Source organism: Schistocerca serialis, chromosome 1, assembly GCF_023864345.2.
Source record: "Schistocerca serialis cubense isolate TAMUIC-IGC-003099 chromosome 1, iqSchSeri2.2, whole genome shotgun sequence".
In the NCBI taxonomy this organism is placed as follows: Eukaryota; Metazoa; Arthropoda; class Insecta; order Orthoptera; family Acrididae; genus Schistocerca; species Schistocerca serialis.
In genome coordinates, this window is record NC_064638.1 from 606,391,535 (window position 1) to 606,417,689 (window position 26,155).

A 26,155-nucleotide genomic window follows, 5' to 3' on the forward strand; every position below is an offset into this window, starting at 1 on the left:
GTTTTAAACCTAATTTAAAATCGTTTCTTCTGGAAAGTTCCTTCTAGTCTACTGATGAATTTATTCTTAAAAACTGGTAGCCAATAACAGAAAAAAGAATATTAGGAGTAGTTGCATGAAGAGGACTAAAAATAATAATGTGTTCATTAATGTTAACATCAGTCATGTATATATCCTGTAAACTACCTCGTTCCCCATCATTTCGATTATAGAATCGTTCAAATGGTCTATGGAACATGTAACTAACTAACTAACCAACTAACTATTTCAGGTTCATCTCATGGAACGTATTTGTCCCCCAATGGTGCTGCTGTGTTTCAAGAAGACAGGGATGCTGTCCACACAGTTCGCATCGTCCAAGACTAGTTTTGTGAGCACGAATGTGAATCCGCCTCTACCCTCGCCACTGTAGTCACCAGATGTCAATATTGCTGAGAGTTCTCGGTTTACCTTGGAGAGAATGGTGCATGATTACTATCCACCTCCATCATCGTTACTTCAGCATGTCACTATTTAGCAGGAACTTGAAAACTACACAGGATCTGTGTTTATCCATTCTTAGACGACTGGAAGCTGTTTTGAATGCCAGCTGGTTTCCTACACCCTATTAGGCACGGCAATGTGTTCTGTTTCGGTATTTCCATTTTTTATCCGTCCCCTGTAGAAGTGAATCATCATTTACCGTGACTGTCATTCACAGTGCTGATCGCACCTGTATAATAATTTAAAAAGTGAGACTTCCTGCCGTTTTACAACTGGAACTCCAATCCAAAAGCTTATCCTTTCGCAGATAAACTTCTTCTAACAACGCTAGTCCCGCTAGATATGCATGAGCCATTTTGCGACGTTTAGAAAGCTGGAGAGAGGCACTGGCGAGGAGAGCTTCGAAGGTGGGTCATTTGAGTCGTGCCTGTGTAGCTCCAGCAGCAGGCGTCTAAGTATTCGGCGTCATAGAAGCAATAAGTGTGTCCAGTCACACCTTCGCTGACGAGTTTGCACAGAGGGGGCCACACCTGTGTAAGTAATCCAAAATCTTACACGCCGTTAGAGATGAGTTCTATTCTCCGTCGCCGGCCGAAGTGGCCGTGCGGTTAAAGGCGCTGCAGTCTGGAACCGCAAGACCGCTATGGTCGCAGGTTCGAATCCTGCCTCGGGCATGGATATTTGTGATGTCCTTAGGTTAGTTAGGTTTAACTAGCTCTAAGTTCTAGGGGACTAATGACCTCAGCAGTTGAGTCCCACAGTGCTCAGAGCCATTTTTTATTCTCCGTCAGTGCTTTGCGGAACAGAAGTCAGCTCTCATAATGTCGCTTCATATTTTCTGGTGGAATTTCTGGTTAATGACTGTCCATACCTATTCAGAGTACGTCACGTCTGATGTTATAAGATATAATAAACCAAACTGAGGATGTTAAACTATCGCCTTGTTGAAATTCTGTTTCTTGATCTTTCTTCTTTGTTGTTATTTCATTGCTCCTTATAAAAGGGTGAAGGCATCCATAAATTTTCACTGTATGCCCGAGAATGTTTATAAAATACATGGACAGCTTCTAAAAAAATGTAGATGTTTTATACTTATAAGGGGCAGTCAAACGAAAACGAGACAAATGGAAAAGAAATACATTTACATCTACATCTACATAGACACTCTGCAAATCACATTTAAGTGCCTGCCAGGGTTCATCGAACCCCTTCACCATTCTCTTATTATTCCAATCTCCTTTTAGCGCGCGGAAAGAACGAACACATGTATTTTCGTACGAGTTCTAATTTCCCTTATTTTATCGTGGTGATCTTTTCTCCCTATGTAGGTCGGTGTCAACAAAGTATTTTCGCATTCGGAGGAGAAAGTTGACGATTGGAATTTCGTGAGAAGATTCCTTCGCAACGAAAAACGCCTTTCCAAATCATCATTTCAGTGTCACTCTCTCCCATACTTCGCGATAATATAAAAGGAGCTACCCTTCTTTGAACTTTTTAGTTTGTGTGACCTAAGTTCAACGAATTTCTTTTAGCACTCATGTGGACTACCTCACACTTTTCGTTATTTAGGGTCAACTGCCAATTTTCGCACCATTCAGATATCTTTTCTAAATCGTTTTGCAATCTGTTTTGATCTTCTGATGACTTTATTAGTCGATATACGACAGCGTCATCTGCAAACAACCTAAGACGGCCGCTCAGATTATCTTCCAAATCGTTTATATAGATAAGGAACAGCAAAGGGCCTATAATAATACCTAGGGGAACGCCAGAAATCACTCTGTTTTACTCGACGACTTGCCGTCAGTTGCTACGAACTGTGACCCCTCTGACAGGAAGTCACAACTCTAGTCATGCAACTGAGACGATATTCCATAAGCATGCAATTTCACTATAAGCCGCTTGTGTGGTACCGTGTCGAAAGCCTTCCGGAAATCCAGAAATACGGAATCGATCTGAAACCCCTTGTCAGTATCACTCAACACTTCATTCGAATAAAGAACTAGTTGTGTTTCACAATAATGATGTTTTCTAAACCTCTGATGGCTTTGTGTCAATAGACCGTTTTCTTCGAGGTCATTCATAATGATTGAACACTCAAAACTTTAATCAATCTGCTTTGATTAACTTTAGATCAGCTAAAGACCACATTCAAAATCCAAGACACAAGGCTTAAGCAAAATTGAAATACAAGGTTCCTCTGGAGGTTTCACCCAAGAATATTTTCTAAATCTTCAATCAAATTGGCTGAAGGCCTTAGAAATTTAATTTTAATGGAACTAGGTTGGAGGTCGCAAATTAAGCAGTAAGAGAAGTTTAAATCAAAAGGCAGAAGGCGTTATCTTAAAACCCCTCCAGCAAAATTCGGCTGAAGGCCCCATATAAAAATATAACAATCTCATGCCTTACGGGCAAGACAAGAACATTAATTTAAGAGATATTGATACTCGGCTGAAAGTCACACATCAACCAAATAACTAAAATCCAAACAGGGAAATTACTAAATAACTCACAAGGAATAGCGCTCAGAAGTTTCCAAATATCGGCCTGGGATTGTAACACTAACGCCCGTTTAGGTGAGACAGGCAGCCTGACCAACAACTTCATCATCTGGAGGCAATCCAACCGACAGACTGATACTTTATTATTAGTTTAATATAAGTATATACTATAATAGTTGATGTTATGTAAATATAAGTTCGCCTTTTTTTTAGGGATGACTTTGTTCCATTGACTTAATGTACAGTGAAACGTCCCCTTAGAAAAATTATTGAATTACTGTGCTGATAAATCTCATACATTATTTGCTTTTCAAACAGCTGAGCAAAACTGAATGTTCTCAGACATTACTCTCTTTACTTATTCTGATCAATACTAAACTGACACACAATATTTTTAGCGCAACGCAATCTGACTTTTAATAATCCCTACAAAAGAATGGCCCTGACTAACATTAAACTATACCTTTCACAAATCACTTACCTCACAAAAATCTTCGTTACTCGAACTACTGCAATACAGCGAGCGCCACTACTGCCAGCTAAATAAAAGATTCAAACTACTGAAGGCACTAACTACTGATAGGCATAGTTAGCAAATGAAAGGTTTTGATAGAGAACAAACAATGTATTTACCTTAATAGTGTTCAAAAATCATAATATATATAGCAGTTCATGACATCCAGTCTCACAAATGTACTGTCTCTGATGGACACACGTCCAGATCATCCGCTCTCAAAATTCCGCCATCTCTCTCCCCACATCCACCACTGCTGGCGGCTCACCTCCAACTGCGCAACGCTACGCACTGTTCACATCCAGCTGCCCAACACTACAATAGCGAATATTACAACAATGCCACCCAGCCACAGACTGCACACAGCACAGCCAGTGATTTTCATACAGAGCGCTACGTGGCGTTACCAATATAAAAACCTAAACAGCCTACTTACAACAGGACAGCTTGCACTACGTGTATAAAGATATTTTGCTCCTTTTTCTTTTACGCTGCGTAATTCGCATGTTGAAAATATTCTGCTACTGGGTAGGAACAGTGATCAAGTAAGACTGACCTTGGGGTTTTACTAATATGTGGGAATGATGAAATAATGTTTATCTTATGCGGAGGAGTATTCCAAATTTTTACAGCACTGTTTGTGATGGAACTTTTTGTAAGTCTGTGTCCTTATTGATTGGACATGGTACTTTCCTTTTCATGGACGAAGGAGGAAATGTGCGTTTTAATAGAGGTAACGTGAGAATTTTACGCGCGCTCGTTGAGTAAATACTGTGATTTACCAACTAGAAACATCCCTCAACTGCCGCTGGAGTGCGTTGCGATCGCATATACCACGTTGGTCCCACGTACCGTATGCACAAGTCGCATCGTCCCTGAGCGTTCAGCAGCATGTTGAACTTGGCACGCTCAACGTTAACGTTCGACAGCACGGTCCTTGTGCCGACGGCTTTACGTACGGCCGCCTGTGAATTCTTTCGCCGCCTGCTACGCCCCAGGGCGACCTCCCACTCGACCACAGCTGAGGAGTCAACCTCAGTGCGAGCAGTAACTGGGATGCCCACCAGTGAGCACCGATCAGAGGACTCGGACGTGCTAGACGTCCGTTGGATCCCCACGGCCGGCCCACAACAGTGGTACCCATCCACTGCAGCCTCAAGCTGTGTAACCGAAGCCATCACAGTCTGAAGTTGAGAGCTAAGTGTCACCAACTCAGCTCGCATCTGCACACAACAATCGCAGTCCCTGTCCATACTTAAGACCGTGGAAAACTGAGCTATGCAGATAAACGGACTGCCGGCCGGTGTGGCCGTGCGGTTGTAGGCGCTTCAGCCTGGAACCGCGTGACCGCTATGGTCGCAGGTTCGAATCCTGCCTCGGGCATGGATGTGTGTGATGTCCTTAGGTTAGTTAGGTTTAAGTAGTTCTAAGTTCTAGGGGACTGATGGTCACAGATGTTAAGTCCCATAGTGCTCAGTGCCATTTGAACCATAAACGGACTATCGGCACGTGCCGCGCAACTCTGCTGTAGACCAAGACGAAAACGCAGGAACTGTGTCTAATACACAGCACAGCTAACTACCGAAGCACTCAAGTGAAACTAAATACTTCGCCCCTGATTAGGAACTCGTAATATGTCACAAAATCTGTTTACTTTCCGACGCAAACGGAAACGCGAGAACTGTGGCTATTAGATATTAAATAAACACGCAGTAGCTCAAGAAACTAAATTATTTAAGCACACGGATGATATTATAAAATTCGCTCCTTGTGTGGAACTCATAAAAGCCACAAAATCGGTTAGTTCCCTGCTGCTGCTTGTGTCTCGGCCGGCTGATGCTGCCTGACTGTTTATTATTTCAAGAGCAATTGTCTCAGCTGTTAATACATTTATCCCACTGTGAGACAAGACGGTTAGTGCCTTCATGGAAAAATTTTTGCAGTTCCCTATGGAACCACGATGGTAAACAGCAGTGCACCTCTTCCTCTGAAGCAAATCGAAGGGCCAGGAATGTCGTCGTCCTTCAGAATTCCAAAAATGAAATCGCATGGTAAGCGATCGTGAAGATACGGAAGATGTGTAAGGGCATCCCAGCGAAACTTCTGCAATGTAATCGAAACAACTTTGGCAACATGCGTGCGAGCATTATTCTGCAATAGAATGATGCTGTCCGTCAACGTGCCTGAGCGTTTGGACTTGGGACCACGTTTCGTTTTTCGTAGTGTCGTACCTCTGTGCGTTAATTTTGGCGCCGTGTTACTGGCGGACAACAAACGTCTGGCCCTTGCACTCAAAGAAAAATGACATCATCACTTTCCCTGAGCTGGCGTGCCTGTTGTTTCGAGTACGCTGCAGAAATTTCGCTGGGAAGCCCCTATATATCCTCCGTCAGTATCGATCGCTCTCTATGCGATTGCTATATTATTCGAGACTCGAAAAAAGACATTCGTGGCCTCGATTTGCTTCGGGCGAAGAGGTGCACGGCTGGGTACAATCATCGTTCCATAGGCAGTTGGATACAGTTTTCCATAAAGGCATTGACCGTCTTCCCTCACGCTGAGACAAATGTATTTAATAACGAGAATTACTTTTGAAATAATGAATAGTTCACTTTCTTTCTTTCCATATATCTCATTTTAATTTGACTGATCCTTGTATTAAAACGGATGCTGGTACAGAAAGACTTTAAGTAAAGTATGGTTCTGTTTTTTAAGATACAGTCAACTGATGACAGTCTTCATGAAAATAGTGTTTCTTGATTAAGCCCAGTAACTTTTTATCCATAAAAGATAATGTTTATCACTTCTTTCTGGAAAATTATACACTAACGCTCATGGCATTTGAAACAGTTAGAAAAAAGAGATAATACAGACCTCAAGGACGAATGAAACAGTGTACCAGTAAAGGTCACTGTTGCACTAAGTACTGTTAGACAAGAGACTTCAAAAGAAGTCGATGTGTGAACCAGTATGCCTCCTCGATTTTGAAATCTACCTATGTTTACTGTCTAACAACAGGAATTTCCATTGTTTAATTACTAGTACTGATGTTTGTTTATTACTAACCTATAGCACATACAACGTCTGCACTCCAATATGGCCATCACAAGTGTTTCCGCTGCACAATTACTCAAATGAAAATTCGGTACCGTCTGATGTGATACGCAGCTGTAGTGATCAAAGCAACCACCGCCTGCCACTCCCATAACCCTGCGCACAGCTGCCTACCTCAGCTGAGGTAGCTTCATTTCTGATGTCTGGTGATGACATTCTTATTGTGTTTATTGCGTCGACCAAGCCGTACATCTGAATTAATAAATATTTTTCAAATTAAATTATATTTTATACAACTTCGAATTACGCTCAAGGCACTTCGTGCATCAATATACAGGGTGTCCCAGCTATCTTGTCCACCCAAAATATCTCTGGAACAATAACAGCTATTGGAAAAGGACTTTCACCGGTATCAATGTAGGGCTGGGGCCCATGAATGTACATATTTGGAAACATTCTAAAACGAAAGCATATGTGTTTTTAACACAAACTTATGTCTTTTTAAATGGACCTCCTATATTTTTTCTTCAGCAATCCATAGCATGACAAAGCACATACACAATGGGGTTGATTGCATCGCAATATTCCCATTACATCCCGAGATATTAGGACGCGAAGTTGACGCTTGAAACCCGACATGCGCTGCTAGCGCACGTCCTGAGGCTCAGGCGTGAACCCCATGCTGCCCGTAATCGCGATGTGATTGACATGCGTAATCACACTTCCATTCTTATCAAGAGGTCCGAAACGAATAATACGGTCTGCTGTCATCCTGCATTAACGTCGTACATTCCAGCAGGTATTTATCCCATAGGCTAAGAGTGATGCGGTTCTGTAACATATCTGTGTACCGCAACGTTAGTCACAAAGTTAACTTCGCTTATCGTTAATCCGTTACTAAAAAGGTAATGCCGTTCAACGTTAAAACTTTACTTTACTGTAGATCTAGCGCAAGTGACAGTTAATCATTCACTCATAATAGTAAAATTCATGTTGATGGTTTTAGTGAAAAGAGCAAGTGGACTTAAAGTTTTACCGTTGTTAAGGTAAAAATGTTTTGAATTGGGAAGTTCAGGTAGGACATAGATGACGAATGTAAACATGTTTAACCAATTAGTTTTATTATCACATAATTATCAATGTTATGTTTATCTAATGCGTTAAATGACAAATTGTTGCAAACAAATGTTTCTTAACATCACTTGGTAGAATGGCCCTTTGTAGAAACTTCCACTGTGATACCAGCACTACATACTAAACATAGCGTTCACATCTCATGCTCAAAGTGATGCCCATTGGCTTGCATACATAGGGTCACTCTGCGGATGAAGGATGCCCTACTTCGTGCTACTGTTTCCTCTTTGATGGCTGCAGAAGCATCAACAATGCGTTGCTTCATGTCCTCTGGTGTTGTTGGTTCATGTTGGTAAACAGCATCCTTCACTGCTTCCCAAAGAAAATAATCCAGCGGTGTAAGGTCCGGAGATCGGGCAGGACACCTAACTGGGCTACCTCGTCCAATCCACCTACCAGGGAACTTACGGTTCAGAAGTCGTCGTGCTCGTAAGGCGTTATGTGCAGGGCATCCGTCATGCTCATACCACATGACCATTCTCCGGTTCAGAGGTACGGTGTCCAAGAGAACAGGAATATTGTGTCGTGTAAATCTGGAGTATTGTCTGCCATTTTGGATGCCATTTATAAAGAAAGGTCATATAATGGTATCTCCAATAATCCCACACCAAACATTAACTTTCCACGGACGTTGATGCTCTACCTGACGGAGCCATTTTGGATTGTCTACGGACCAATAATGCATATTCCTCATATCGACAATAACTTTGTTGGAAAATGATGCCTCGTCGGTAAAGAGAACATCTGCAAAAAATTTGGATTAGTCATAAGTTTTTGCTGAGCCCATCGACAAAATGTTACCCTATTGCGTAAGTCATTTCCATGAAGATCCTGGTGTAAATGAGCATGGTAAGGATGAAATTTTTGACGTTTAAGAATACGCTGTGCACTTGATTTCGACACACCAACTTCACGTTCAATTTGACCTGTGCTGATTTGAGGATTCACAGCTATGGTAGCGAGCACAGCAACTTCAGCACGTTCATTTGTGCGTGTTCTAGGACGATGTCGAGGTCTTGGATTTAAGCTTCCCGTTTCGCGTAGACGAGATGTGAGACGACCAAACATCCGGCGCGAAGGCGATGGCTTGTCAGGGAATCGTCTTCTGTACAGTCGTTCTGCCTGAACAGCATTTCGTCCACCTACAACAGGGTACAGTACAGGTATGTAGAGTAGGGTAGAAAACAGACATATTAATAATCATAATGTTACCTAACAGTACTATCAACAAACAAGCAATCTCATAACATATTTCCCGTCAACGTACATTCTCCATAGATTAGCAGCATTTCTACCAGATCTTCATGTGTGTACATTATACTGTACAGTAAAAGTTCCACAACACAACGTTTATTCGCAATGTGTACTACCTCCGTGCCGTCACTAGATTACTCTGATGCACGACTACACTGGCAAGCGGTGTACTGCACGCTAAAGCAACAACAAATGGGATGCTCGGAGGGTGGTGGAGTACAGGAGTTTGCATGGCTCGCAAATCATAAACAAGGCGAAGAGGTAACTGTGGCAGTAGTGGGAACTACGTTGGACACTTGACTAGGTAGAGCCAGGCCCTGCGCGACAGGCACAATGGGTCATATAACGCATTAGATAAACCTTATTTTGGGTGTGCAGGATAAATAAGACAACCTGGCGGGTGTACACCGATCGGTACTTGTTCATATTGTGTACGTAGATACGTAAAACGTGCAAGAGGGAAACCATTATTTGCTTATGGGAGTTGATGGCAGCAGACCGTATTATTCGTTTTGGACCTCTTGATAAGTATGGAGGTGTGATTACACATGTCAATTACATCGCGATTACGGGCAGCATGGGGTTCACGCCTGAGCCTCAGGACGTGCGCTAGCAGCGCATGTCGGGTGTTTCATGCGTCAACTTCGCGTCTCAATATCTCGGGATGTAATGGGAATATTGCGATGCAATCAACGCCATTGTGTATGTGCTTTGTCATGCTATGGATTGCTGAAGAAAAAATATAGGAAGTCCATTTTAAAAAAACATAAGTTTGTGTTAAAAATCACATATGCTTTCGTTTTAGAATGTTTCCAAATATGTATATTCATGGGCCCCAGCCCTACATTGATACCGGTGAAAGTCCTTTTCCAATAGCTGTTATTGTTCCAGAGATATTTTGGGTGGGACACTGAAAGATTTCCGATGCTGTTCACATGTGAATTATGCTTAAAAAGTAGTGATTAAACTAACCTGACACAAGGACAGAACTGCTAAGAGCAAATGGAAACAAAAAATTCACTATAAATGGCAAGATATAAATTGAGCAGTGTGTTGTTGATACGTATGTCAAATAATTGATCTTGATCAGTAAAGTACAAAACTGAAGTTGAATTTTGTCAAGACAAAGTACTCGTATTTTCAAAGCTATCAACGAATTTTATCGATGTTTTAATTAATATTAATCTTTCAGACCAAACAAGTTACCTTTGTCGAGGTATTTTAAACAAACTACCAGTTTGCTCGCCTGTCAGCCCTGCTGGTATGAGAGGCTAGGTTCAGGAACGAACGCTGATTGTGCGGCGACGCACCTTACTGACCGACTGAGCTGCTTCGATTGCTTCAAAATGCTTGTTAAGGAAACGGTCCCTACCAGATAGGAGTAACGGAGTACATCGAGAAAGTTCAAAGAAGAGCAGCACGTGTTGTATTATCGAGAAATAGGAGACAGAGTGTCACTGGGATGGACATAGTCAAAACAAAGGCGTTTTTCGCTGCTGCGAAATCTTCTCAAAAGTTCAATCACCAGCTTTCTTCTCGGGAAGTGAAAATATTTTGTTGAGCCGACTTACTTAGGGAGAAAAAAACATCATAATAAAAGAAGGGAAATCAGGGTTCCCCCAGAAAGCTATAGGTGTTCGTTTTTTCCCAGCGCTATTCGAGACTGGAATAATAGAGAATTATTGTGAAGGTGGTTCGATGAACCCTTTGTCAGGCACTTAATTGCTATTTGCAGATATCCAAGTAGATGTAGATGAAACGACTCCACAAGAAACCTACTATGTTACTGCGAATAAGAGGTGGTCCTGGATTTCAATAACTGTTGGTAATGTTAGACATACTTTTTAAAATCAATAGCAATAGCGGAGCTTCAAACACACAATGAGGGCTGATGGAGAGCATCTAATTAATGGCCTTCAAAGAGACGGATAATTTGGAGAAATTTTTTTATTATTGCCGAAACTGCCTGTTACGTTCCATCAGAACCAACTTTTATTAAGTGAAAATTTACTGTGTGATGAACAAAAAGTCTTCCTTCTAATTAGACGCAGCTCGCGTGCTTGTCAAAATCGGCATGTAGTGAGTTCAAAGGAGACAGAATTAACGGTCTCCAGAAAATGGATTTATAATACCGCTACATTTTGATTCGTACCATAGGACGTGGAGCTACAACAGCGATGTGTATATGGCATAATGGTATCAATGGGCCGTCCAGCATGGTCCATAGCGTTGGGTCTCCTGACTAAAACGGACTTTTCTTTTGATCTGCGCGTGCCGTGGTTTGCATTGTTGACCCGCTTCCCGTTGTGTTGGCTTCCATTGTACAGAGAGTACAAACATCTCACGTCAGGCCAAAACGAGCATCCATGTGGATCGACTATTTCGTGATGAATAAAAAGATGTAGTGATTTCAGACGAGTTCCTCTACAAGCCATTCTGCAATTGTGGCCTACTACATGTTAAACGCTACCTTCGCACCTTCGCCGTCTGACAAGCTGTGTTGTTGTAGGACGCAGCATACAGACGTCAACTCCGTTGGTTTTGGGCGCCATTGGACACAACGTGCCACCGCTACTCCTTCGTACTTAGAACTACCTTAACGGTAGCTGTCTCTCGTATCCTTCAGACAACTGCAGGTGCAGGTGCAGGCGTTTCAGAAGGACGATGCCTGCTAAAAGTGGAGAGGAACGTATATATCTCCTTTGAACATCGTGACGGTTACTACTTCTGTCGACTGAAATTATATTCTTTTTAGTTGCGTCCACAGTCCTGCAGTATCTAGAAATAAAAATATCTTCCACCTGAACTGTTACACAGTTGGGATTTCGGCTGTTGTTCCATTCTCAGGTATAGCTGCACCAGCTAATATCATAACGAGGGAACTTATCCATCGCACCCCCCTCAGATTTAGTTATAAGTTGGCACAGTGGACAGGCCTTGAAAATCATCGAGAAAACAGGAAAAAGTTGTGTGGAACTATGAAAAAAATATACAAACTGAGTAGTCCATGCGCAAGATAGGCAACATCAAGGATAGTGTGAGTTCAGGAGCGCCGTGGACCCGTGGTTAGCGTGAGCAGCTGCGGAACGAGAGGTCCTTGATTCAAGTGTTCCCTCGAGTGAAAAGTTTACTTTCTTTATTTTCGCAAAGTTATGATCTGTCCGTTCGTTCATTGACGTCTCTGTTCACTGTAATAAGTTTAGTGTCTGTGTTTTGCGACCGCACCGCAAAACCGTGCGATTAGTAGACGAAAGGACGTGCCTCTCCAAGGGGAACCGAAAACATTTGATGGCAAGGTCATACGTCAACCGATTCCTCCACAGGAAAACACGTCTGATATATTCTATACGACACTGGTGACGGCATGTGCGTCACATGACAAGAATATGTTGTCGACCCACCTAACTTGTACACTTAGCGAATGGGTAAAAAGATTCTTCTACCATGCCCGATTTAGGTTTTCTTGTGGATGTGATAATCACTCCCAAAAAAGTGATGAAAACATAAGAGTTTGTCACATAAATTGCAAATGTACAAGCAAATCTGAGCATGTCCTGGAATTTTGGAGAGCGAAGTTGATTATGTGTGAGTACCTGAACTTTGATAATTGACACACGATCACGTAAACAATACTGCTCTGTGTACCTGTGCAGCTTCGCTAAATCATAGAATCTTTTCACAAAGTATTTCACTTGCCGAAAACCAAACACATCTAACGGTTGCACAAGAGGTGTACAACCTGGAGGAGTGGTAATCACGTCTACTCCCACACTAAAATTGTGCAGTGCCTGATCCTTCTGTACTGTATAGCTGTCAAGGAGTAAGGCAAAATCTTTGTCCGCGTAAGGAGCAATCACACGTTCATTAAAGTCTTTCACTAGTCTTTCTCCATTTATCCTGACACACTGCAATTCACAATGACATTCGGCGTTTGCGCAAGTACCCTATTCACCTATTGCTGAACTGGCGGTCCAAATACACCATTTTTTTCCTGCAAACGTAAATAAAATGTAGGTAAAAGAAATCCTGCTTTGTTCAGAGCATATTGTATGGTATAACTATGTGAAATGGGGGAAATAAATACAGTAGAAGAAGAATGGGTAGCTTTGAGGGATGAAGTAGTGAAGGCAGCAGAGGATCAAGTAGGTAAAAAGACGAGGGCTAGTAGAAATCCTTGGGTAACCGACGAAATATTGAATTTAATTGATGAAAGGAGAAAATATAAAAATGCAGTAAGTGAAACAGGCAAAAAGGAATACAAACGTCTCAAAAATGAGATCGACAGGAAGTGCAAAATGGCTAAGCAGGGATGGCTAGAGGACAAATGTAAGGATGTAAGGCCTATATCACTAGGGGTAAGATAGATACTGCCTACAGGAAAATTAAAGAGACCTTTGGAGATAAGAGAACGACTTGTATGAATATCAAGAGCTCAGATGGAAACCCAGTTCTAAGCAAAGAAGGGAAAGCAGAAAGGTGGAAGGAGTATATAGAGGGTCTATACAAAGGCGATGTACTTGAGGACAATATTATGGAAATGGAAGAGGATGTAGATGAAAATGAAATGGGAGATACGATACTGCGTGAAGAGTTTGACAGAGCACTGAAAGACCTGAGTCGAAACAAGGCCCCCGGAGTAGACAATATTCCATTGGAACTACTGACGGCCGTGGGAGAGCCAGTCCTGACAAAACTCTACCATCTGGTGAGCAAGATGTATGAAACAGGTGAAATACCCTCAGACTTCAAGAAGAATATAATAATTCCAATCCCAAAGAAAGCAGGTGTTGACAGATGTGAAAATTACCGAACTATCAGCTTAATAAATCACAGCTGCAAAATACTAACACGAATTCTTTACAGACGAATGGAAAAACTAGTAGAAGCCAACCTCGGGGAAGATCAGTTTGGATTCCGTAGAAACACTGGAACACGTGAGGCAATACTGACCTTACGACTTATCTTAGAAGAAAGATTAAGGAAAGGCAAACCTACGTTTCTAGCATTTGTAGACTTAGAGAAAGCTTTTGACAATGTTGACTGGAATACTCTCTTTCAAATTCTTAAGGTGGCAGGGGTAAAATACAGGGAGCGAAAGGCTATTTACAATTTGTACAGAAACCAGATGGCAGTTATAAGAGTCGAGGGACATGAAAGGGAAGCAGTGGTTGGGAAGGGAGTAAGACAGGGTTGTAGCCTCTCCCCGATGTTGTTCAATCTGTATATTGAGCAAGCAGTAAAGGAAGCAAAAGAAAAATTCGGAGTAGGTATTAAAATTCATGGAGAAGAAATAAAAACTTTGAGGTTCGCCGATGACATTGTAATTCTGTCAGAGACAGTTAAGGACTTGGAAGAGCAGTTGAATGGAGTGGACAGTGTCTTGAAAGGAGGATATAAGATGAACATCAACAAAAGCAAAACAAGGATAATGGAATGTTGTCTAATTAAGTCGGGTGATGCTGAGGGAATTAGATTAGGAAATGAGGCACTTAAAGTAGTAAAGGAGTTTTGCTATTTGGGGAGCAAAATAACTGATGATGGTCGAAGTAGAGAGGATATAAAATGTAGGCTGGCAATGGCAAGGAAAGCGTTTCTGAAGAAGAGAAATTTGTTAACATCCAGTATTGATTTAAGTGTCAATTGCTCCCTTATGCTCTCCCTGAATCTCTGTACAACCTCTGGTTCTTTTAGTTTATCCAGGTCCCATCTCCTTAAATTCCCACCTTTTTGCAGTTTCTTCCGTTTTAATCTACAGGTCATAACCAATAGATTGTGGTCAGAGTCCACATCTGCCCCTGGAAATGTCTTACAATTTAAAACCTGGTTCCTAAATCTCTGTCTTACCATTATATAATAATTCAGGAAGTCATTTCTGAAAGTATTTGTATGGAGTGTAGCCATGTATGGAAGTGAAACATGGACGATAAATAGTTTGGACAAGAAGAGAATAGAAGCTTTCGAAATGTGGTGCTACAGAAGAATGCTGAAGATTAGATGGGTAGATCACATAACTAATGAGGAAGTATTGAATAGGATTGGGGAGAAGAGAAGTTTGTGGCACAACTTGACCAGAAGAAGGGATCGGTTGGTAGGACATGTTCTGAGGCATCAAGGGATCACCAATTTAGTATTGGAGGGCAGCGTGGAGGGTAAAAATCGTAGAGGGAGACCAAGAGATGAATACACTAAGCAGATTCAGAAGGATGTAGGTTGCAGTAGGTACTGGGAGATGAAAAAGCTTGCACAGGATAGAGTAGCATGGAGAGCTGCATCAAACCAGTCTCAGGACTGAAGACCACAACAACAACAACAACAACAACAACTATGTGAAGTGGCATGCAGCTGATCTACAGTACATTCCGTGTCGCCTTCTCCGACTAACGATAACGTGCGGGTCGATTTCATTTCACAGTTAAAACCGGACTGATTTGTGTTGATAATATTTGCGTCTTCATACTGTTGGAATCTGACGTTAGTTTCTGTAACAAACGTCTTGGAACACTCTAAAAGTTCTTCCAGTTTATTCGCGTAGTTCTTGCTTACATATTTCGTAATAGTTCTTTCAGTTTATTCGCATAGTTCTTGCTTACATACTTCGTAATATTACTGCTCGTAATTTTGTATTTTCTTTTGAACGTGACAAGCCAATGAGATGAAGACTTGAAGTCCAGGCCGATTTGTTTAGCGTAACGCAATCCCAAACTCTGTAGGACTGTATCATGCACTGCACTTAATTCATTTCTGGCATTAATATATTGTCGGTATACATGGTTTTCTAGTTCACTGAACTTCTGTCTTCGGGTTCCACCTCGAACCACGACTTCTTTGCAATATTTAATTGTGCTTTTTTCCTCCATCCCTTTAAATTTCTTAAATTTATTTGTTACTTCACTCCATAATCTGTATTTGCATCTTTTAATTGGTTTGGACAGTAACCTGTATTGGAGCATTTCCTTCATGTAACCCAAAGAAATACCATCACATTGAAGTCGCAGTATTTCCTCTTCGTGGTCTTTGTACGGATAGTCAACAATCTCATCATCTGGTACATACAGCCCCGCAGCAATCAGCAAGGTATCGTCATCACCACACGTGCTGTTTATCAACCAATGTAGGAAATAATCATACAAATGTTCGACAATCGTTCGATCCCTTAAGGAACTTTCCGATTCCTTACAGTTCGGAAAATATTCATTGACCTTGTTATTGAAGTCGCGAGCTATATTAGCTGGATTCATATTGCCCACGGAATACATATCACCTATTGAATGCACTCTCGTCCAAAGTAGCGAACAGTCAACTGCCAACCAGGGAGCCTCGTTAGCAGGAATACTCTCTCTTTCCGTGGGCTGTAGTCGACTGACGTCGTGTGTTTCGATGTTTGTATAGGTGTAGCGTCCCCATACTACGGCGCAGTTGCATCGGACGGACGGACAGATAATAATTGCCTGAAAATAAAAAATTAAACTTTTCACTCGAGGGAAGACTTGCACCAAGGACCTCTCGTTCAGCAGTTGCTCCCGCTAACCACGGGACCACGGCGCTCCTGAGCTCACACTATCCTTGATGTTGCATATCTTGCACATGGACTACTCAGTTTGTATATTTTGCTAATTTTTTTCATAGTTCCACACAACTTCTGTTTTCTCGATTGATCTGTGTTCAGTTTTTCAAGGCCTATCCACTGTGCCAACTTATAAATGAATCTGAGGGAAGTGCTATGAGGAGGTTCCCTTGTAAGAAAAATCAAGCCTAGAGATACATTCTGTTCTCAAAAATTTTGTAAAAACACAAATTACTGGAATCAGTGCACACTGCGATGCATAATGAAAATTAACTTTTGGGAGAAAAAAATTATTTTAAAAAATACGCAAAACCTGCCACCTCATTGTGAAGTGCGCCAATGCATATTCATTCTTCTCAAGAAAGCGAAATATTGAAATGATCGTATGGCATTGTTGGCCGGGATCTCCCATTCGAGTTCGGCCGCCAAGTGAAAGTGTTATTTCAGTCGGCGCCACACTGGGCGACTTGCGGCCGATGATGAGGATGAAATGATGATAACACAACACCCAGTCTCCGAGCAAGAAAACCTCTAACCCGGCCGGGAATCGAACCCGGGCCCAGTGCATGGGAGGCAAGAACGTACCACCCAACTAAGCAGGCGGACAGCAAAATATTGTGTCATCCGCATTTATTGCTTATCATGCTAATACAGCTGCTAGTTCAGAATGGCGCAATAGCCTAAACACTGATTGTAAAAAAATATAACTAATAACGGCCCAGGCACAAAATATCATTTCGTCTGTTATCGCTCCTACCGGTCACGTCAGAGATTATTTTCCACGCAGGAAAATAAATACGTTTCTTATTTTCAGTTCAGCCCACTAAGCTGTCTTTATCGCTTTTCGGTTTAAATGCCTTTCGTTTAGAAGCCACAGCACTCCATTTTCAGACAAAAGGATTCGGTGTACATTTGTAACACCTGCTGTGTAGCAGATAGCGATAGGAAACTGCTTTCCGCCCACGTAGCAACGAATAGGAATACACCCAATGACAAATCCATCGGTATGTGCGCATATTTGTTGATACATAACCAAATAAAAGTTCAGGACACCCCTAGGTAATGCGGAACTGACGACTAGACACCAACTAGAAGCAGACGCGCATGTTTGAAAGGAAGTGGGGAGCGCTGTTTTGTGAGTAGAGGGGCAACAACTGCAACACGGGTAGGTGAGGCGAGCTCAGTGACTTCAATGATGGTCTAGTTTTTGGATGTCATCTGAGTAACAAATCCATCAGGGACACGTTAACACTTCTAAAGCGGCCCAGGTCTGCTCCTGGTAACGTGACTGTGAAGCGCAAAAAGTGCAAACGCGGAGGATCAGCTATACGGGCTCATCCAAGAATTGCGGCCGGCGGGCGCGCCCGCGCCCCGCGGGCGCAGCGCAGTGTAGTTCAGCGCCCTGTCCGCGACCCTGTGTCGCTAATGTCGCCATAGGAGAGAGAGAGAGAGAGACCCCACAGCACTGCTCTGCGCTAGACTGTCTCGCGGTCAGATCTAACGTAAACAAAAATATTCTATTTTAGAACTAATTTTATGTAAGGGGTATAGAGTCTCATTCTTACTGTTAGTAGTTACAAGTAAGTATTTTTTGTTATACTTCGTGCTACAATTTTTTGTATCCCTTTTCAGAGTTTGGAAATCGGATCCTTAGTTTGCTGTTTTGTACGTAATAATTTTAACTGACCAAGTTTGAAAACTTATTAAAATGGAATTAAGGTTATAAAGCTCTTTAATTCTTACAGTCTACATTGTTAAAGAAGACAATTAACATTTTACATGTTCTTTTTTTTTTTCGAGGAAACGATTTTGTCTAGGTCTGGTACAATATTCCGTGAGACTGCTAACCTCAAAGAACTGGTCAAATTTTTATCACCAAGGAATAAACGGTTCTTAGTTTTAGCAAGCTTTAAAAGAGAGAAAAAGCGCTCACAAATATACGTGGAACCAAACATTGAGAGAAGTTTGGCCGCGTGCTTGTGCAAAAGAGGATATTTCTCTCGTGGAAGACAACTGTAAAAGTCATCCAAAGTTTTACACACAAAAAAGCGGTCCTTCAGGCGGATCAGCTATAGTTGAAGCACTTGTGAGACGTCCTCTGCCAGAAGGGAAAACGGGCGAACAAATATATCTATCGGCTGGCGTTCGGGCGGTCCGCAAGGCCAGCTAAAAAATAGGTACTATTTCGCTGCAACTGCCGGCCGTAGCGGCTGGCAGTGACTGCGGGCAGTTGACTACTGCTCTTACACAAAGCAACGGAGCATATGTCGTTGTAACTGCTCGGCAGTCAGCGGTCGTAACGTCATCGCGACTGCCGCGTCTCGGCCGCTGCAGAAGCAGTCAAGCAGTTGGGCCGCGACTGCCAGGTGTATGACGACTGCAGAAATCAACGACGCGCTATGTCGAAGAAAGGTTTTCACGATGACGACGACGAACAGTTAGTGGAGTATGTGAGCAGATACTCTATACTGTATGATAATACGCATACAGATTTCAGAAATGTGATGGCAAAGGATAAGTTGTGGACGAAGGTAGGAGAAGCAATGAAAAAAGGTGGTGTTTTGCATATACACATTCATTTATTTATGTTTTTTTCCTACTGTGACAAATTGTACAATATGAAGGCTACAACAATGCTTCCATTCTTTCTGTCACCAAACGATTACAACAGTCGTTACGAGTAGTAACAATAATTTATTTCCTTTATTTGAGCCTTAGTTCTTTTCCAGATTGTAATCATTGATTTGTAGGTTCACAGAAGTAATTCTTAAATGTATATCGTACCTGAAACCCTTCAGCTTGGTAGAATCCCCCTGTTCGGGGCAGGGGAATAATGTTCTGTGGTAAACTCACGTCATGGTCAAGTTCATAAAAAGGTCGTCCTCCTTTTTCTAAATAGGCGTCCCTGATGAGACTGTGTAGACAGCAGCAAGCTGTAACGAGTTTATCACATGTGTTAGGTTGCAGATTCAGATTTGTGTATAACACTCGAAATACCTGACACAAAAGTCCAAAAGCGTTTTCAGAAACTCGGCGCGCTCGTGACAATTTATAGTTGAAGGTCGCTTTTGATTTATCTTGCTGGGCAGACGAGCGAGAATATGCTTTCGCAAGCGGAATGCCTCTTCGCCTACTATAACAAATGGCATCTTGATGTCAGTTAATGGAAGCTCTTCATCTGCTGGAAACACGTCTCCTTTCATGATCATTTTCCCAGTTGCCGACTTATTAAATATGCCACTGTCTCCTTCCTTCCCATACGAACCTACGTCTATCGCAACGAATTTACAGTTCACATCAACCAATGCCAAAAGTACTATGGAGAAGTACCCTTTGTAATTCCAGAAAAGGGAACCACTTTTTCCAGGACACCGTATCCTTATGTGTTTCCCATCAATCGCAGCACAGCAGTTAGGGAAACCCCAAAGAGTGTAGAATTCTTTCGCACCTTTCCTGAAAGATTCTCGAGATGGAGGAGGCAGGAAGATAGGTGCCAAGTGTTGGCACATAGCTTCTACTGTTTCACGAACTATGATGCTCACGTAGCTTGGTGATATCCGGAAACCATATCCAAGGAACACAAAACTCTCCCCTGTAGCTATAAACCTGTAACACAAACCATAATTATTATTAATACATGAAACATAAATGTCTTGCCCTAATTACACAGCTAAACAAATATCGTTCCGTTTTAGGTAACCAGTGTAAGAAGAGATGGAAAGACATCAGAGATAACTGCTGGAAAACAGTTCGAAAAGAACAACTGCAAACAGGTTCTGCAGCACCAAGTTCAACAACTAAATGAGCGTTGTTCAACAGACTAGGCTTTTTGAGAGTTGTAGAAAGGGAGCGGTCGTCTTTTTGCAGTGTTCCGCTAAAGGAGCCAAGTGTCGAAGGATTGCTATCTGATGCAGACGGACAAAATGACAATGAAACAGGGCCTGACACTCCACAAGCCATTGCTTCCTTGTCCTCTGGCGGCGCACTTGCTGCCAACTCGTCCATCTCGGCTCGCAGATCGAGGAAAACACACTGGGATTCAATCAACCAAAGGGGCCAACAACGATTGGAATTGCTGCAGCGCTTGGCTAATAATCGGGACCCGGAAGATGATGTTGGGTTGTTCGTGAGAAGCATCGCAGCGTCCATTAGGAAACTACCACGTCACCTCATTAATAAAGCGAAAATTCACATTTTAAGCTATGTTACGGGACTTGACAGTTCTTCAGAATCATCTCTTGTGCCACTACCTGTCAGCATCAGCCCTTCCGGCTCGTCTTCCCTTTCATCCCCATTCGAACGAACTTCATCGGTTGGAGACGGTACGTACACTTTCACCCCATTAATAAACGTCGAACCACAAGCAGGTGATACTACTTTTGAAAATAATTACTAATCATAATGTAAACACAGTGTAAAGATGATGTAAACATAAACAACAAACTGTACAGGCCCTGAGTCTTTCCAAATAAACTTATTATTTTAATATAAATTTATGTTATTTCATGGAGACACAAAATTATCCATTTTAAACCATTATTGATGAATACGTATGCTTTTATACAGCTACTTACCGTAAAGTCACTGCCATTTTTTCGTCGGCTTTTATTGGAGTTTGCACTGCACTGGTAGCTGTTCCTGCTATATCTTCTCTCACCAGACTTAAAACAAAATCGAACTGAGATGGGTTAAGTCTAAAGAAATTTCTGAACCTCCCTTCATCGTTTCGCAAGTGACCGGTTACTAAGTTAGCATAAATTCCTTCACTTTTCCGTGTTTGGAAAATGCTGTCGGGACAAGATCTTGTAAGCATTGCAATAATTTCCTCTTCTTCTTCCTCGTCCACCGAAAAACCTAGAATGGTATTAGCATCCATGTTGCGAACTCGCGTGCGTGTTCCTTTCACAGAGGTAACTCACTGAGTGGCGTGGCCGCTGCGGTCAGCAGTCTCAACGAAATACACAGGCAGTGACGGTCGGCAGTTATGGCTGGCAGTTACTGCCCGCCGCTACGGCGGGGAGTCGCAGCGAAATAGTACCTTTTTAAGCGGCACGGCTCGGCCACTGCAGCAACATACGAATTCGCCCGGGGCGCTGGCCGCCGGCGATCGCGGGCGCTAGCGCCCCAGGGGCACAGTTTGGAAGAGCCTGAGCTATAGCTAAAGCAAGACGAGGCAGACCACATGTTCTGACGGACAGGAATCGTCGAAATTGTGGAGAGTGATTGTAAAAAAACGCATGAAATCAGAAGATGGAATCACTCGTGAGTTCCAAAATACTACCAGCTGCACACATAGCACAAAGATTTTTTTCTTTTTTTGTCATCAGTCTTCTGACTGGTTTGAAGCGGCCCACCACAAGGAATTCCTCCCCTGTGCCAACCTCTCCTCTGCCTCAGAATAGCACTTGCAATCTACGTCCTCAATTATTTGCTCTCCAGTTTCCTCTACACTTTTTGCCCTCTACAGCCCCCTCTAGCAACATGGAAGTCATTCCCTGATGTCTTAACAGAGGTCTTATCATCCTATCCCTTCTCTTGTCAGTGTTTTCCACATATTCCTTTCCTATCCGGTTCTGCGTAGGACCTCCTCATTCCTCACCTTATCAGTCCACCTAATTTTCAACATTTTTCTGTAGTACCACACTTCAAATGCTTCAACTCTCTTCTTTTCCGGTTTTCTCGCCCTCCATGTTTCACTACCGTACAATGCTGTGCTCCAAAGGTACATTCTCAGAAACTTTCCCTCAAATTAAGACCTACGTTTGATGCTGGCAGACTTCTCTTGGCTAGGAATGCTAGTGCTGGTCTATTTGCTATGGCCTCCTTGCTTTGCACAGGGAATTAAAAAGTGTGTGGTACAATGGTCGAGCAATAAGTTTCTGGATAGAATGCTATGCGACGCTTGAGGTGGCGTAAACAGTGACGTGACTAGGCAGTGTACAATTGGAAACGAATGATATGAAGTAACGAATCACGGCACACCCTGTGGCAGTCCAATGGAAGGGTTTCAGTTGGCGAAAGCCTGGAGAACATTACCTGCCATAATGTGTAGTGGAGACAGTAAAGTACAGAGGAGATGGTATTGCAGTATGAAGGTGTTTTTCGTTGTCAGGGTATGGTTTCTTATAGCGCTTGAGAAAATGCTAAATGTAAAAGGATATGAAAACCCTTTAAACCACTTTGTACTGCATACAGAAGAGGAACAGTTTGGAGACGATGACTGTACATGACAGGCCGGCCGCGGTGGTCTCGCGGTTCTAGGCGCGCAGTCCGGAACCGTGCGACTGCTACGGTCGCAGGTTCGAATCCTGCCTCGGGCATGGATGTGTGTGATGTCCTTAGGTTAGTTAGGTTTAAGTAGTTCTAAGTTCTAGGGGACTGATGACCACAGCAGTTGAGTCCCATAGTGCTCAGAGCCATTTGAACCATTTGAGCCAACTGTACATGACAGTGCACAGCATCTGTGGTGTTTGCCACATAACATTCGTCAGTAGACTACCCTGCCGACAGTACCGATGTGAACCCAATCGAATGCTTTTGAGAAGAGTCAGAACGTCAAGCTCGCTCCAGACCTCAGCGTCCGACATCACCCCTTCTCTGGTTTTGGCCGTTCAGTAAGAATGGGCTGCCATTCCTCCAGAGCAATTTCGTTGAATGTGTCCTTAGCAGAGTTCACGCTGTCACAAAGGCAGCCTATCAGCGTCCACTAATGGGTGTCCAGATACTTTTAACCAGATAGTGTGCAGTGTGCATGACTGGAGAAGCAAGGCCAGCGCTTCTTAAGTCGATCACAAGCTGTGATACTGTGTGGACTGAGCATTGCCTAAACAATGGTTTTAAATAAAGCTTCTGTGTCTTTATCACGAGCCTACCATAAGAGCCATTTTATAGCGATGGTTGTTAGACGTGTCACACGTTCTGTTAAACTCCAATTGTATGCTATGTAATAAAAGAAAATTTTTTTCGTAGAAATTATTGTTTCACAGCACACAAGGTGTGGAAAAAAATATTGAAACACCAAAACAGAAGATGCCTAATACGGTATAGGGAAACCGTTGGCATTCAAAACAGCTTCCAGTCGTCTCGGAATGGATGAATACAAGTCATGTTTCCAAGACAATCTTACCTACTCTTCCTGCTAACTAGAGACAAGTTCAGGAAACGACGAGGGACGTGGACAGAGATCACGCACTCTTCTCTTCAACGTAGACCACAAAGGCCCAAAAATATTGAGACCTGGTGGAGGATTCCAGGGTTCATCCTCACACTCACAAAATTCGTGCTGGAAGCCGCGAACTGTGCAGAAGCGGCCCTGTCGTCTTGGAACACAGCATCACCATTTGGGAACAAACACTGTACCGTGGGATGGAACCTACAGAGCCAAAATAGACACATAATCCTTGGCAATAATGCGTTCTTGCAGAGTAAACGTGGGGCCCAAAGAACCATGATATAGCTGCTCATTTCATCAGCAATCACCACCACGTTTCACTCTTAACAGCAAGCAGTCTCTATTACAGTCTTAGGAGGCAGGAACCAGCCGTTAACTCGTTCAGAAGTTGGAAACGGTGGGAAACAAAATTGATCCGACCAAATAACTATTTTACATTGTTTCGTGGTCACGTTTTATGGGTTCGGCACTACGTTTTCCTGGTAAGGGCATTTGCATCACTGATACGCGGTTTTTGGGATTCCAGCTCGCCCTGCAGTTCCTAGCTTACAGAGTTCCCTTGACGGTTTCCTCTTTGTTTTCGTCACAATTCTCTTCAGTGATCGTCCAGTCCATCACGACCACCCAACACACACTTTTGTCCGCGTTGTAACTTAGCGGATGATGTTTTTCCGTTTCCACTGTATGCGATACAAATCTTCGACACGGTGTCTCTTGAAACGCCAAACACGTCAGCTAGCTTCGTTGCAGAAGCAGGCACCGTACTAGCAAAAAAAATTAGCTCCGACTTAACGCAATCGTAACTACACAGAACACTGTGGTGACCATGACGAATTACGGCATGTTAAGTGGTCAAACACAACAGCGCATCCTGGAGGCTTGGCTAGCTTCTGCGTTTATGGTCAAGGATGCACTTCACGCGGTGTTTCCATATTTTGTCCACCGCTGCTGATATAAGTACTTCAAAATAATGGTCGTCAAACTTCCTTGCTCCAGATGATGATGATGATGTTTGGTTTGGGGGGGGGGGGGGGGGGGCGCTCAACTGCGCGGTTATCAGCGCCCGTACAAATTCCCAGCCTTTGCTCAGCCAAATCTCGCCACTTTCATGAATGAAGATGACATGATGAGGACAACACAAACACCAAGTCATCTCGAGGCAGGTGAAAATCCATGGCCCCGCTGGGAATCGAACACGGGACCCCGTGCTCGGGAAGCGAGAACGCGACCGCGAGACGACGAGCTGCGGACTTCTTACTCAAGAGACAATACTGACATTGTGCGGAGGCACTTCGGGACGCAAATGTGCCAGTACCATTAACAATTTCTAACCTACGTGAAGTAGTTTGTTATGAGGCTCCGACAGCGTAGCTAAAGTAACGGCGCAATAAGTTGGCCCCCGCCATCCAAGTATTGATCGTCTGCACCATCCCTCAGGGACTTGAATGTTGCGACATTGTAATTTACTGACAAAGTGGTGTTGTGCTATCTTAGCATATGATTATTTTGATTAATAACAGTTTGTGTACTTATATTTAAATGGATTATGCTACCTGAGATCGGTCACTAATTTGTCCTAACTGTTTTGAAATTCATTTTTCTTCTACTCATTGCGTTGTATTGCAACAGCTTTAATTTAATTTCATATCCCTTGCTACAAATATGTACCCCATTTGAGGATCACTGTCTCTCTAATGCTCACTCACGAATCGATGCAACTTACACCGTAGCAGCTGATCGGTACGAGGTAGACACCTTCATGAGATTTCAGTGCTGGAAGACAAACAAGAAAACACTTCCCCTATCACGTCCCCTCGTCCCGCAACAACATATCTACCCGCCACTGAACCCAGCAGCCAACCTACATCGCTCTACATCTATATCTACATACATAGTCCGCAATCCACCATATGGTGTGTGGCGGAGGGTACCTCGTACCACAACTAGCATCTTCTCTCCCTGTTCCAAACAGAACGAGGGAAAAATGACTCCCTATATGCCTCTGTACGAGCTCTAATCTCTCTTATCTTATCTTTGTGGTCTTTCCGCGAAATATAAGTTGGCGGCAGTAAAATTGTACTGTAGTCAGCCTCAAATGCTGGTTCTCTAAATTTCCTCAGTAGCGATTCACGAAAAGAACGCCTCCTTTCCTCTAGAGCCTCCCACTCGCGTGATGATCAAACCTACCAGTAACAAATCTAGCAGCCCGCCTCTGAATTGCTTCTATGTCCTCCCTCAATCCGAACTGATAGGGATCCCAAACGCTCGAGCAGTACTCAAGAATAGGTCGTATTAGCGTTTTATAAGCGGTCTCCTTTACAGATGAACCACATCTTCCCAAAATTCTACCAATGAACCGAAGACGACTATCCGCCTTCCCCCACAACTGCCATTACACGCTTGTCCCACTTCATATCGCTCTGCAATGTTACGCCCAAATATTTAATCGACGTGACTGTGTCAAGCGCTACACTACTAAT

General features: G+C 42.9%; 1 protein-coding gene across 1 annotated transcript in view; it reads left to right on the forward strand.

Moving 5' to 3' along the window:
* Positions 1-26,155, forward strand: part of LOC126418942 (pickpocket protein 19-like) — a 168,007-nt gene that overhangs the window by 72,742 nt on the left and 69,110 nt on the right. The gene's annotated exons all lie outside the window — the stretch shown is intronic.